The following is a 13,301-nucleotide window of genomic DNA, read 5'->3' as shown; positions in this document are numbered from 1 at the left end:
GGCCTGAACAATGTATTATATTTTTGCACTTTTGACGTGACAACGTCTTAAATTAGGTTGTGGCTCGGAGTCACTCATGAAAAGTGTAACGCCCGCTCACGTCTGTTACGATGAGTCACCGAACGAGATAGAGGCCCGCCGGACCGGCGAATGCCTTGCGTCTCTCTCCCACTCAAACATGATCGGTCCGCTGCGCGCACAGCACTAGAGAATTAGGCGCGTTGAATCGGTGAATCTCAACAAAATCACTCAAATAGAAATTAGTTAAGTTTAAGTTTACATGTACAATGTTTTAGTAAACAAAATATATTTCTATAGTTAAAATTTGTGCAATTCTTATTTTCATTCAATTCCTTGTTCCTATTGTGCAATTTAATAATATTCATATCAATAAATATTCTACCGAGAAAAAGACGTTGTCACGTAAAATCTTCGCCCGTAAAACCGACTTTACAGGCAACCGATTTTTTTGGAGTACGCTTAATTCGTAGAACAATTTTAACATCCGTTTTTAATACACATTTCAGTCTTCTACAAATAGTTTCTTATGACTTTTAATGTAAAATAATTAGGGTAGCAGGAATTCAACAATTTAGAATTTCCCTTTGAGTTTCCTATGGCCCATTTGGCCATTCACCACCCGATATATTCTTACCGTACATTAATGAATTTTCTAAACAAATGTCAAAAATGTTGACAAAGTATGATATTAATGTTGGACATAAATCATCAAAAACATCTGGAAAATATTTTTCAAAATTTAAACCCAAGGTTAATAAAGACCATCAATCAAATGTTATTTCTAAAATAAATTGTAAAGACTGTAATTCAACTAGAAGAGTTGTTGCACACAAACATGGTGTACAAACCAATGCATTAAACAACATTCCTAGCCAAACATTCTCTAGAAAACAGCCATTCTTTTGATTTTGAAAATGTACAAATTTTGGAAAAAGAACAAAATTACAACAAAAGATGCATATCGGAGATGATTCACATAAAAAAGATCTAAATTCTATCAATAATAAGATTGATATCAAAGATCTGTCAAATATGCATCATAATATAATAAATTGAGATGTTTATAAATGCACTATGGCAGATATTTAAGATACGACCCTGAACCAGTCCTATTTTAAGATATCTGCCAGATATCAATGTCAGATACCAATTTTTTAATTCATGTTAAACTTTTAAAAGTGCAAACATGAAATTTAATTGTAAAATGTAATGTTTATAAAATAAAATAAAGTACTTATTCAAAATGGCGAATTTGTCGAAACGTTTTAGGCAAAAGTTAAATAGTTTTTATTTACAACAGACCGACAAACCCAGGAAATAAAAAAGTTTATATATATATATATATATATATATATATATATATATATATATATATATATATATATATATACAGGGTGAGTCACCACTAACGGGACGGAAGATTACAGCGAAACGGTAAAAGATTTTGAAAAATTTTTAAATTTATAGTTTGAAGGTTGATAAGGGCTACATTTTAAAATTATTTTGAAATATACAGGGCGTCCCAATAAAGTGCGGCGTATCAAAGTTATATATTTTCTTATGGGACACCCTATATTTTATTACATTTTCTAATTCTTCTTCTTCCTATGCCGTCCCCATTAACGGAGGTTGGCGACCACATTTTTAAAGGCTTGTCTATCTTTTGCAACGTGGAATAATTCGTCTACAGTCATGTTTGTCCAGTCTCGAATATTTCGCAGCCATGACTTCCTCTTTCTACCTATTCCCTTTTTGCCATCGACTCTACCCTGCATGATGACCTGCAGAAGACTATATTTATTATTTCTTAGTATGTGTCCAAGGTATGCAGTCTTGCGTACTTTTATCGTTCTCAACAATTTTTTGTCTCGACCCATTCTTCTCAGCACTTCCTCATTGGTGACCCTGGCAGTCCATGGGATTCTCAACATTCTCCGGTATATCCAAAGTTCAAAGGCTTCAATCTTTTTAACTATTTGCGCTTTTAGTGTCCATGTTTCTACCCCGTACAATAGTTGCGACCAGACGTAACATTCAACAAACCTCAGTCTCAGCGCAATATTCAGATTTTTGTCACAGAACAATTGTTTGAATTTTAAGAACGCTGCCCTTGCCATTTCTATTCGTACCCGGATCTCTTGGTCTGGATCTAATTCTGTGTTGATGTAAGCTCCCAGATATTTATATTTTGTCACTCTCTCTATTTGCTGTCCACCAAGAGTTAGTTGTTCATTATTTATTGGACTCCTTGATACTATCATAAATTTGGTCTTATCTGTGTTGATGTCAAGTCCCATTTGAATGCATTCACTATTTATTGCATCTAGTAAAGTTTGTAGATCTTCTATACTCTCAGCCATAATTACCGTGTCATCTGCAAATCTCATGGTGTTTATGATTTCTCCACCAATTCTTATTCCCTCTTTTCTTTCCCATAAGGCTTTTCTGAATATGACCTGTGAGTACACGTTGAAAAGCGTCGGAGACAAGACGCATCCTTGCCTAACCCCTCTCGCAATCGGTATATTATTTGTTTTCTATTAATTATTTTCTAATTGTCAGCAAAAAATTAGGTATAGTTTCATAAGACTTCCCTATACCTATGTACAGAGTGTTCTGAGTTATACGGAATATTCTTAAAATGTAAAGCTTTAAACGAAGACTCATTCCTAACTTATTTAAAAAATTCTAATAAAATTGGTTATACCTCTAAATAGTTGGATATTGGTTAAATGTATTTCATGATTAATTATTTAACATTTATTTATAGGGTGTTCAAAATTTATAGTTTTATTATTGGATTATTCAATGTGTAATATAAGGCTTATTTTAAATGGAACACCCTGTATATTAATGAATTATTATGTTAAAAAAATTTTCCACTTTCGAATAAAATATGAATGTCCTATAACTAGGAGTGATAGATTTTGCGTAATTTAAAATTTTCTTTTCGATTTTAAAATATTTATAGTTGTTGCTCCCGATTTTTAAACCCATCATTTTGACATATTTGTTATAAATGAAACCAATGGAGTTGTAAACAATTGTATATACTTTATACTTTTACTTGCTGATGCACAACGAATCAGAAAGAATTTTAATAAAACAAATAATACAGAATAAACCACAACTTACTACATTATAAGCAAAAAAAATTTTTAAAGAAGACTAATTCTCGACTTATTTAAGTAATTATAACAAATTTTCTCTTACAGCGAAATAGTTGGGTAATGGTTAAATTTATTCCATTATTGATTATTAAACATTTATTTACAGGGTGTTAAAAACTTAGTTTCAATTTTGGATTATTCAATATCTAGTATAAGGCTTATTTTAAATGGAACACCATGGATATTAATTAATCGTAATACTAAAAAAAGTTTTCTCTTTTGAATGGTATAAAGATGTCCTATACTTAAGTCTCATAGTTTTTGCTTAATTTACAATTATTTAAACTCTTCATCGGTATACATATTGATTTTAAAACAAAAGATATAGTTAGTTAATGTCATTGTATGACATTGTCATTTTCTGACATTACGGTCTAGTAATTGTCAAAATATAAACATTCGTGTGTAATATTTAACTTTCATTGTTCCTAAAAATGAAGAATTACGCTATCCATGAAAGAGTCGACATGGTACTTTGCATTTTAGAATGTTTGGAAAATTGTCTCTTAGCTTCTAAAGTTTATGCTCAAAAGTATCGTGATAGAAGACACCCACAAAAGGAAGCTTTTGAGAGATTGCTTAATAGATTTCGTGCTACTGGTAATGTTGCATACGAAAAGGTAAATAAAAATAAACCAGTTATTGGTGACAACGTTAACGAACTTATGTCCTGCTTTCTGTTACGGAAAACCCAAATATTAGTACAAGAAAAATTTCGGTTAAATTAGAAATTAGTCAAACTAGTTTATGTAGAATAATTAAGACCAACCACTTTCATCTGTATCACGTTCAACTTCACCAGCATTTGACAGAATAAGATTATGGTAACCGTTTAAATTTTTGTTTATGGACTTTAGATAAAGTTGGAGAAGATCCTGATTTCTTTAGAAATGTATTATTTACAGACGAATCGACTTTTCATAATAATGGTCTAGTAAATAGACATAATTTTCATTATTATGACACAGAAAATAAACATTTATTTCGTACTGTTGATCGCCAACACCGATGGAGTGTTAATGTTTGGGGCGGCATTATGGGCGAGTACGTTATCGGCCCGTATTTTTTTGATGGACATCTCAATGGGACAAATTTCCTAAATTTTTTAAAACAAGATTTTTGGACATTGCTTGAGAACCTTCCACTTAGTCTACGAACAAAAATGTGGCTCCAGTTGGACGAAGCTCCTGCTCATTTCTCACGTAATGTTAGGAACTACCTTAACAGAAAATTTACAAACAGATGGATAGGTAGATGTGGTTCATATAATTGGCCCCCTAGGTCACCAGGACTAACCAAGATGGATTTTTTTAAGTGGGGTTATATTAAAAATATTGTATATGCTACACCTCCTACTACTAGAGATGACATGAAATTAAGAATTACAAACGCGTTTGCTTCAATAACTCCTGCTATGTTAAATAATGTAAGTAAATCATTCGAAGATAGAATCGCTTGTTGTATTGCACAAGATGGCAAGCAATTTGAACATCTGTTACATACCTGAACATTTTTTAGTTATACTAAGTTTTTGATTATTTTACATTATTTATGTTCATTATTCATTTTGTATTATTTGTTTATTAAAATTCTTTCTGTTTCGTTATGTATTTAATTGTTTTCAAAAAAAGAGTGTGTGCTCGTAAGCACGTAAGAAGTTATAGGTACATCTTATTATTATTATTATGAATTCAACGAAATACATATATTTTACAGTTTTATTTTTATTTAAATATTAAACTTATTTTATTACTTAAAATAATACAAAAAATTAAACATAACGTTAATATTTACGTCATTTTTGAAAACAGTAACCTTTGCGCAGTTGCCTTTCACGTGATGAATCGTAGAAAATCTAAAAAACATCAGATTTTCAACAAATTTTTTTTATTTTCTTTTCATCATATTTTAAAACTAATTATCCTATTCCCAACGAATACAAATCCAAAGACATAAAAATTTTAGTTTATTTACAAAAAATGTAATTACAACTACACTGGTTTTGTTTATAACAATATGTCAATATGATGGGTTTAAAAATCGAAAGTAACAATTATAAATATTTAAAATCGATTTCCGTTTAACAAAATTTTAAATTACGGCAAAACTATCAGTCCTAGTTATAGGACATCCGTATATCATTCGAAAGAGAAATTTTTTTTTAATTTAATAATTCATTAATATACAGGATGTTCCATTTAAAATAAGCCTTATATTACACATTGAATAATCCAATAATGAAACTTCAAATTTTGAACACCCTGTAAATAAATGTTTAATAATTAATTATGAAATACATTCGACCAATATCCAGCTATTTAGTTGTATACGTAATTTTATTAGAATTGCTTAAATAAATTAAGAATGAGTCCTCGTTTAAAGTTTTACATTTTAAGAAAATTCGACATAACTCAGAACACTCTGTAGATAGGTATAGGAAAGTCTTATGAAACTATACCTTATTTTTTGGAGACAATTAGAAAATCCAATAAAATGCAGGGTGTTCCATAAGAAAAAATATAACTTTGATACGCCGCACTTTATTGGGATGCCCTGTATATTTTAAAATAATTTTAAAATGTAGCCGTTATCAACCTACATACTCTACATTTAAAATTTTTTCAAAATCTTTTACCGTTTCGCTGTAATCTTCCGTCCCGTTAGTGGTGACTCACCCTGTATATATATATATATATATATATATATATATATATATATATATATATATATATATATATATATATATATATAGTGATGAGTGTCTTACCACTCGGCAAAATATAGGAAAGGATAGAAGATAGATTAAGTTGTGAGATAGTACGAGATAAAATAGTTTTAGACGTGGCTATTTGACTTCAGTCATAATTATACGGATGACCTCGAAAATATTTTATTTTAATAATTTCTGATGTTAGAATAAATGATTGAATAAATTAAGATATATTATAGTAAAAAACATTAATTAGTAGCGATTTTAAATTATAAATCTTTAAGTTAGTTAATAATAAAAATAACTCAACTGAAATATTTGACTAAACTAAAGGTAGGTATGTTGTTTCCGAAAACAAATATTGTATGTAGAATTGGTGTAATAGTTAGAGACGTGGTCTATTGACAAGAAGGTTGGGGTTCAATTCACACCAAGGATAAAATTTTTGTTTTATTCAATCAAAAAATAGTAAAAAATATGGTACATATTAGGTAACAAGTTTTCGAAAAACTCATTATTTACAATTTATTCTTATTCCAATGTTATAAAATAGAAATACAAAATAATTCAAATTTAATTCCAGTTTTACAGTCTTTAGTTGTAAATGCAAAATAATCCGGTGAAGACTGTTTAATGTCAAATCCATCACTAAATTCTCAGTGATAATATCAATTCCTCTGTACAGGTAATGATTTTCAAAACAAATGACAATTTTGGAATGGATGCGCGCGAACAGCTGCCTGCTTTACAGCTAACCAAATCATCAAGCCTTCAGCCATCAAATAATAACATATCGATAAGTGTTTTTGCACGGTAAACAGAAACTTTTATTGAAAAAACAATTCGTAAAAATGGTTTTAACGGTCGAGGAAAAAGTGCAAATTATTGTCTGGCATGTGAATGGATTATCAGACAACATGATTAGACAACAATTTGTAAATATGTTTCCAAATAGGCCGGCTCCAGCACGATCAACAATTCAGTCTACTATCCGTAATTTTTTTTACTTATGGACCAGTGTTCGCTCCAAGAGGAGTTCGTAGACGAAAGGAGGTAAATCCAGATTTGGAACTAAGGAACACTTTGATTTGTGCAAGTATTGAGCAAAATCCTACCCAATCAACATCTCGTCTCGGAGAACAATATGAAATTTCAAGATTTAGAGTAGGTAAAATTTTGGAAAGACATGGATACCGTCCCTATAAACTTCATAAATCCAACGAACAATTCCCTGGGGATTAATATAGACGTTTAGAATTTTGTCAAACTGCAATGGAAATGTCACATCAAGATGAACATTTTTTAGAGAACGTTTTGTTCACCGATGAATGTACGTTTTCATTGCATGGCCGTCACAATTCAATGAATACTCGGTATTGGTCTCGAGGAAATTATCGTCAGATTTATGTTGCTCGTACCCAGCGTCTTATGTTTTAATATATTTCATTGACAATAAAAGTAAATAACTTTTTTTCAAAAACGCCATTCAAACAATATTTATTAGCAACTTATATTGCTCCGAATGGCTTCACTATAGGAAGTTAATGGTTTAGAAAACTACAGATTCATATGTATGTACAGTATTATTGTCTGATATAACGAGATCGGCTTATAACGAGGTAATTAGTCTGTCATTTTAGTTCTCGTTATAGAGGGAGTCTACTGTATTAAACAACCTAAGGATTATGAGGATGGATGGATGGAAAGCTTTATATGGTTTAAAAGAAAGTCCAAGGGCATGGTATGAGTGCCTAGATAAATTGTTGATAAATTAAGGTTTTGAAAGAAGTGATATTGATCTTTGTTTGTATGTTTATAAAAATGGAAATGATATTATTTACTTATTAATTTATGTTGATGATTTATTGATTTGTGGTAGAAATTTAAATGAAATTAAAAGGATTAAAATTTTATTATCAGAAAAATTTAAAATGCAAGATATTGCCCTAGTAACACACGACGTCCTATGGACGTCCAATATACGTCCAGTTTTGGTCCGGACGTCCCTGGACGTAAAATGGACGTACGAAGTGGGACGTACTTTGGGTGGACTAAATATGGACGTTCTCTGGACGTCCGTACTCGGACGTTCCCTGGACGTTTTCTGGACGTCCGACGTTTACCAGTTATGGGATTAAATGACAAATATTTCAATAGAATAAAAAATTATTTACGTTAATAAAATAATTAAAAGCGAAAAGGTTAAATCATGATTAATTGTTTTTAGGTAAATTGTAAAAATCTTTTATTTCTAGATAATTAGTTACAATTGTTTTATTATTCTAGTTATCACGATGATATATGTTTGCTAATTCCACGATACACTTACACGTGTAAGTGTATCGTGGCTAATTCTAATAAGTAAAAATATGATTTTTATTAACAAGATGAATCTTGAAATCATCTTTGAAAAGATGGACAAGTGGTAGTATATACTCTGGCTGGGCAAAGTAATGAATGGTGATTATATTTTATATTAATTGTCATTGTCATGGCATACCTATTTAAACAAATGGCAGTTTAATTATAATATTATTAATGCTTAAAATAATTCTATTTAAGCAGTATAAAGTGCAAATGGTGTGAATTAGCAACCTTTTTTGATGCTTGCTTTGGTTATAGTATATCGTTAAAGGTGGTTAAAGGTTTGGTACCATTTGTTAGGTTACTTCCGAGTTTGGTTTTTATTTTATTACAAAAAGGTAAGAGTAATTTTTCCTAAAATTAGTTATGTTTAAAAGAAAACGATTTGTTTCTAAGCGTCATCAACAGAGGATGGTTACGAAAAACGTAGATAATATTGTTGAAATTATTAATAGCCCCGATATTCTATCTTCAAACCTTTTTTCGGAATTCCTAACTGATCATTTTGATGAGAGTTTCAGTTCAAATAGTTCAGGTTACAATACTTCCGATTTAAACTTTTTATTAACATGTTAAGTACCTAAAATAATCTAAATTACCACGTGGACGACCATTCTGGTGATCATTTACAAAGCTATTCTTTCAATGAAACTGAAGAAGGGTCTAAATATGGTTGTAACTTGTAACGAGAATTCTGGAGAACCTTATCGAGATGTTTTTAATTTTTCCAATAAGTTATGCAACTGGACTTTGTCCTTTAATACTAGGTGATTTATTAAAAATTCATAAAAAAGTTCCTGATCTTTCTCATTTGCCTTCAGATGCTAGAACCCTTCTTGCTTCACCCAGAGAACAAATACTCTGATCCACATGATTCAAATTTCAAAGGTATTTTTATCTTCGCAAAAAAACAATGTTATATTTGTGTAAATTTTGATGAAATCCCACTAAAAAAGAGTTTTAGTAGTCATTTTTATCCTAGTTTGTGCAATTTGTTTATATAAGTATCCTAAAATTGTAGGTTTAATAGGCGTTTACCATGGTTATGAGAAACCAAAATTTGCAAATGAATGTTTGATTGATTTTGTAACAGAGGCTGTTTTTTTATTAGATAGTTTCTAAAATAATTAAGCATGGATGATCAAGTTTGTGGGGTAGTTAGATTACTGTTACATGTTGATTTATATTTTAGGATAATGAGCTTTCCAAAATTGGTGAGACGAATTTGTTAGGAGAAGCCTTAAGAAGCTGATCTGCAATAAAATTCAAGGAAAATATAGTTGGCTAGGGAAAAAGCAATATAAAGCTTTTGAAGACACACATATAGCTCTGATTTTAAAAGGTTTGTAACTTGTAAACACAAATCAATTTAAGGTACATTTAACAATTTACACTATCGCTTAAGTGGCCACATATAGCCGATGCAGCATATCTGTGTCTTATATGTAATTTAGATGGCAAAATTTACCAACTCACAAATGTTCAGGTCTGGCTATGAGATTGCTTTAAGAACTACAGCTAGCTATATGAGATGAAGGTTTGTTGTTGGCCTTATATTTTATTTATACACTGTTATTTTTGTTTTTTTAAGTATCAAAGTGTAATTACTGCTCATTTGGTCATTAGAAATAAATACCAATGGTTGGGTTGGTATTCTTCTAGTTCAGGTGAGATTCATTAAAACCACAGCACTTGAAATTCATGTGTTTAATTTTACGCCTTTGAATGATGATTTATTCACAATAAGCAAAGTATAATGAACTACATCTGAAATTAGTTTGTTCAATTTATGAATGTACATTAATTTTGTTTTCAGATGCTGCTTGGAAAAACTCCAAAACCAGCGTTGCCATGGGGAAGGCAATTGAAACTTGATAATGAAATATCTGAGGGGATCTAAAGAGAGGGCAGATAAAATTTAATTTGCATGTTGTATTAGCAAAATATGATAATTTTGTAATGGTTAAATTGCGTAGTTGGTGGACAGAAAGGGACAGTCAATTTTTGAGACATTTTTATTTATTAAAAATAGGTACCTAAAAATTTATCTACTGCTGAAATAAAACAGACAAAGTTCCATATTAAGTATTGATCTTTTTCATACTTATGATTTCAACTTTAAAACTTAACAATTGACTTGTCTGCTTTTAATTGCCTTGATTTTGCCAATTTCTTTAGCAGTATTCGCAATCCTTCTTTCTCCTGTGTAGACAAGTGTAGTCAAAGATCCCATATCAGTCACAGCCATATTCACTCTTTAACTATTAAAATTTGTGACATTCTAGCTTAACTTATTTTTAAGGAATTATGCATTCTTTTTATGTTGGCCTCTATGGCTTATTTTTAATATATCTCTTACTGAGGGTAACTTTTCATCACAATTTATTTATTGATTTTATCCTTAACTCATTGATTCCTAATCCATTATAATTCTTTCTGCTATTCCTAAAATTTTTGAGGCTTTACTGATTGATTTTTTGACAGTAAATCTGAAGAATCAGTTTCATACTGGTCAGCATGGTTTACTGTTTAGTCATTCAACTTCTACTAATTTACACTGATTATGTTATAATTGCATTAAAAAACATTTTTTATGTCGATTAGATTTATACTACTTGTCTACAAGCATCTACTGTTTTTCTAAATTATGTAGACCATATTCTTATTCTGGTATAATCAATTTCTTGAATCTGGATTTTCTTACCAGAAGAGTTACCTTTCATTCTTTATTTTTAAGGTTTTTTATAAAATAATCAATCTCCTGAATTGCTTCATCTAGTTTGTTTTCATATTCTTCCTCATTCACTGCGTTAGAATTCACATTTCCATGTTCCTTACCGCAGAACTAATTATGGTTCAAGTATAGGTATGGTTTGAATATTCTGTATCAATAGCTTTAGGTACTATTTGAAGCACTAAAGTGCAAAATGATACTTTTTATAAATGTGTACTTATCTGTTTTATTCATGTATATTTTATTTTTATCTGTAATTTTGTGTATATTTCTATAATGTTGCATTTTTGTATAATTTTGACAGTGAATTTGTTTCATTTCATTCCATTTATTATTAATAAATAAATATAAATATATGTAATAATAAATGTAAGGTCCTTTAAACATGTGTATGTTTTATTACTCAAAATGATTTTATACTCCTATAATATTGCATTTTTGTATAATTTTGACAGTGGATTTGTCCCGTTTGTTAATAATAAATAAATAAATGTAATAATAAATGTAAGTTCCATTAAACATTTACGTTTTATTTCCCAAAATACATTCCTAATATGCACAGGATGACGCCACTTTTAGTACTTTATACAATGGCGTTGACGTCGTCTAATTTACATCCTCAGCGCTAAAATAGACGTCCGAAAACATCACAAAAGTCCATCCAGACATATTATGGACGTTCGATTAAGGTCCAATTAACGTCCCGGTACGTCCATTTTCCGTCCGCTCGGGACGTAAAATGGACGTCCATAGGACTTTCAGCGCAGCGACATTCGGACCAATATAGGACGTTAAATGGACGTACTTGGGACCAAAGCGGACGTTCGAGGGACGTCCTTAAAGTCCGTGAGGGATGTACTATGGACGTACGTGTGCTATTAGGGTGGTGACATTAAAGAATATCTTGGTATTACTGTTGATTATGATTCTAGTAAACATGAAATGAGATTGGATCAAAATAAATATATTGAGTTATTAAATAAAAAATATAATTTAGAAAAAGGTAAACGGTATAATACAATATGGAAGAAGTAAGTGAATTAATATTTGTAAAATAATTGTTGAAAATATTTGATATTGAAAAAATAAAGCCAATTGATGTTTATGAAGATAACACGGGTACGATTAGTATAGCTAAATATGGCAATTTTACAAAAAATTCTAAGCATGTTGAAATTCATTATCATTATGTAAGTGAATATGTTAAAGAAAATATTATAAATGTGGTTAGAGTAGATTCTGATGATAATATTGCAGATATTTTTACGAAGTCCTTGGGCCAAGATAAATTTGAAAAATTTCGAAGTATGTTAAATTTGAATTAATGTAAATGTAAGGAGGTGTGTTGAGAATGTAATACATTTATATTGTATACGCAGTATATATATTGGTGTACGTGTAACTGGAACGCACCCATAGTATCATGGGTCGACATGACAGACAGTAATGTCAACAATATATAGTAGTAGTTGTAGTAAGAAGCATGGATATAGGCTTAAGTTAGATTAGTTGATTAGTATGTATTTTATAGGTAATAAAGCCTTATATTAGTAGTAAAGTACGACTGTTTATTTTCCAAATCCACACCTTAACAATTCCTATTATGTCCTCCTCTCTGGTTTCCTCTATATGCCTGGTTACTGTATTGTCTATACCCTCTGTGTGTATAGTTCCGTTGGTTTCCCTTTGCTTCGTTCTGTTGTTCAAAGGTAGGTGTCCTCCCCTTGTCATATTTGTTGCGATATTCTATACTGGCGCTGTCCTCTCTTAGCTTCGTAATTTGTCCTATAATTTAACACTCTTCCTTGTGTGCTATCTTCTGTCGCGTCGATCGATAAAAATTTGGACATTACTTCGTGCGTGGTTGTGGAGTTACATGCTTCCAATATTAATTTAGCTTTTTCTGAGTTGACGTTGGGTTTCATTGTTGCAACTACAGTTTCCGTTGTATACAGGGTGAGTCATGAGGAACTTTACATACTTTTACCATATGTAGAGTCCCTCAGGGAGCATATCATGTGGCCACTAAAAAATGTCAACTCCTCTTCTTTATTAATTAACAGGGTGATTTGTGTAATTGACCATTTATTTCATTTTACTGTAGTGTTTATACTGCTCATTTGATTTTTTTAACTTTTGGATGATACAGTACACTACTATCAAGCATTCGACTGGTATTAGCTAAACTAAAAAATTCCAGGACTGGCTTTGGAAAAATTAATTTAGGGATTCGTATTAAATATTACACCCTGTATATATTTTTTTTTAAATGCAATAAGTGATTTTCAAACTACATAAATAG

General features: G+C 30.5%; 1 long non-coding RNA gene across 1 annotated transcript; it reads left to right on the top strand.

Moving 5' to 3' along the window:
• Window positions 1–8,367: 8,367 nt before the first annotated feature.
• Window positions 8,368–12,945, top strand: LOC140449401 (uncharacterized). Its single transcript, XR_011951796.1, has 3 exons — window positions 8,368–8,603; window positions 9,458–9,607; window positions 10,082–12,945. It is a non-coding gene; the product is annotated as an uncharacterized lncRNA (long non-coding RNA).
• The last annotated feature ends 356 nt before the right edge of the window (window positions 12,946–13,301 follow it).

Source organism: Diabrotica undecimpunctata, chromosome 9 (assembly GCF_040954645.1).
Source record: "Diabrotica undecimpunctata isolate CICGRU chromosome 9, icDiaUnde3, whole genome shotgun sequence".
NCBI lineage: Eukaryota > Metazoa > Arthropoda > Insecta > Coleoptera > Chrysomelidae > Diabrotica > Diabrotica undecimpunctata.
The sequence above is the reverse complement of the archived record's forward strand: the minus strand, read 5'-3'. Positions and strand labels throughout refer to the sequence as shown.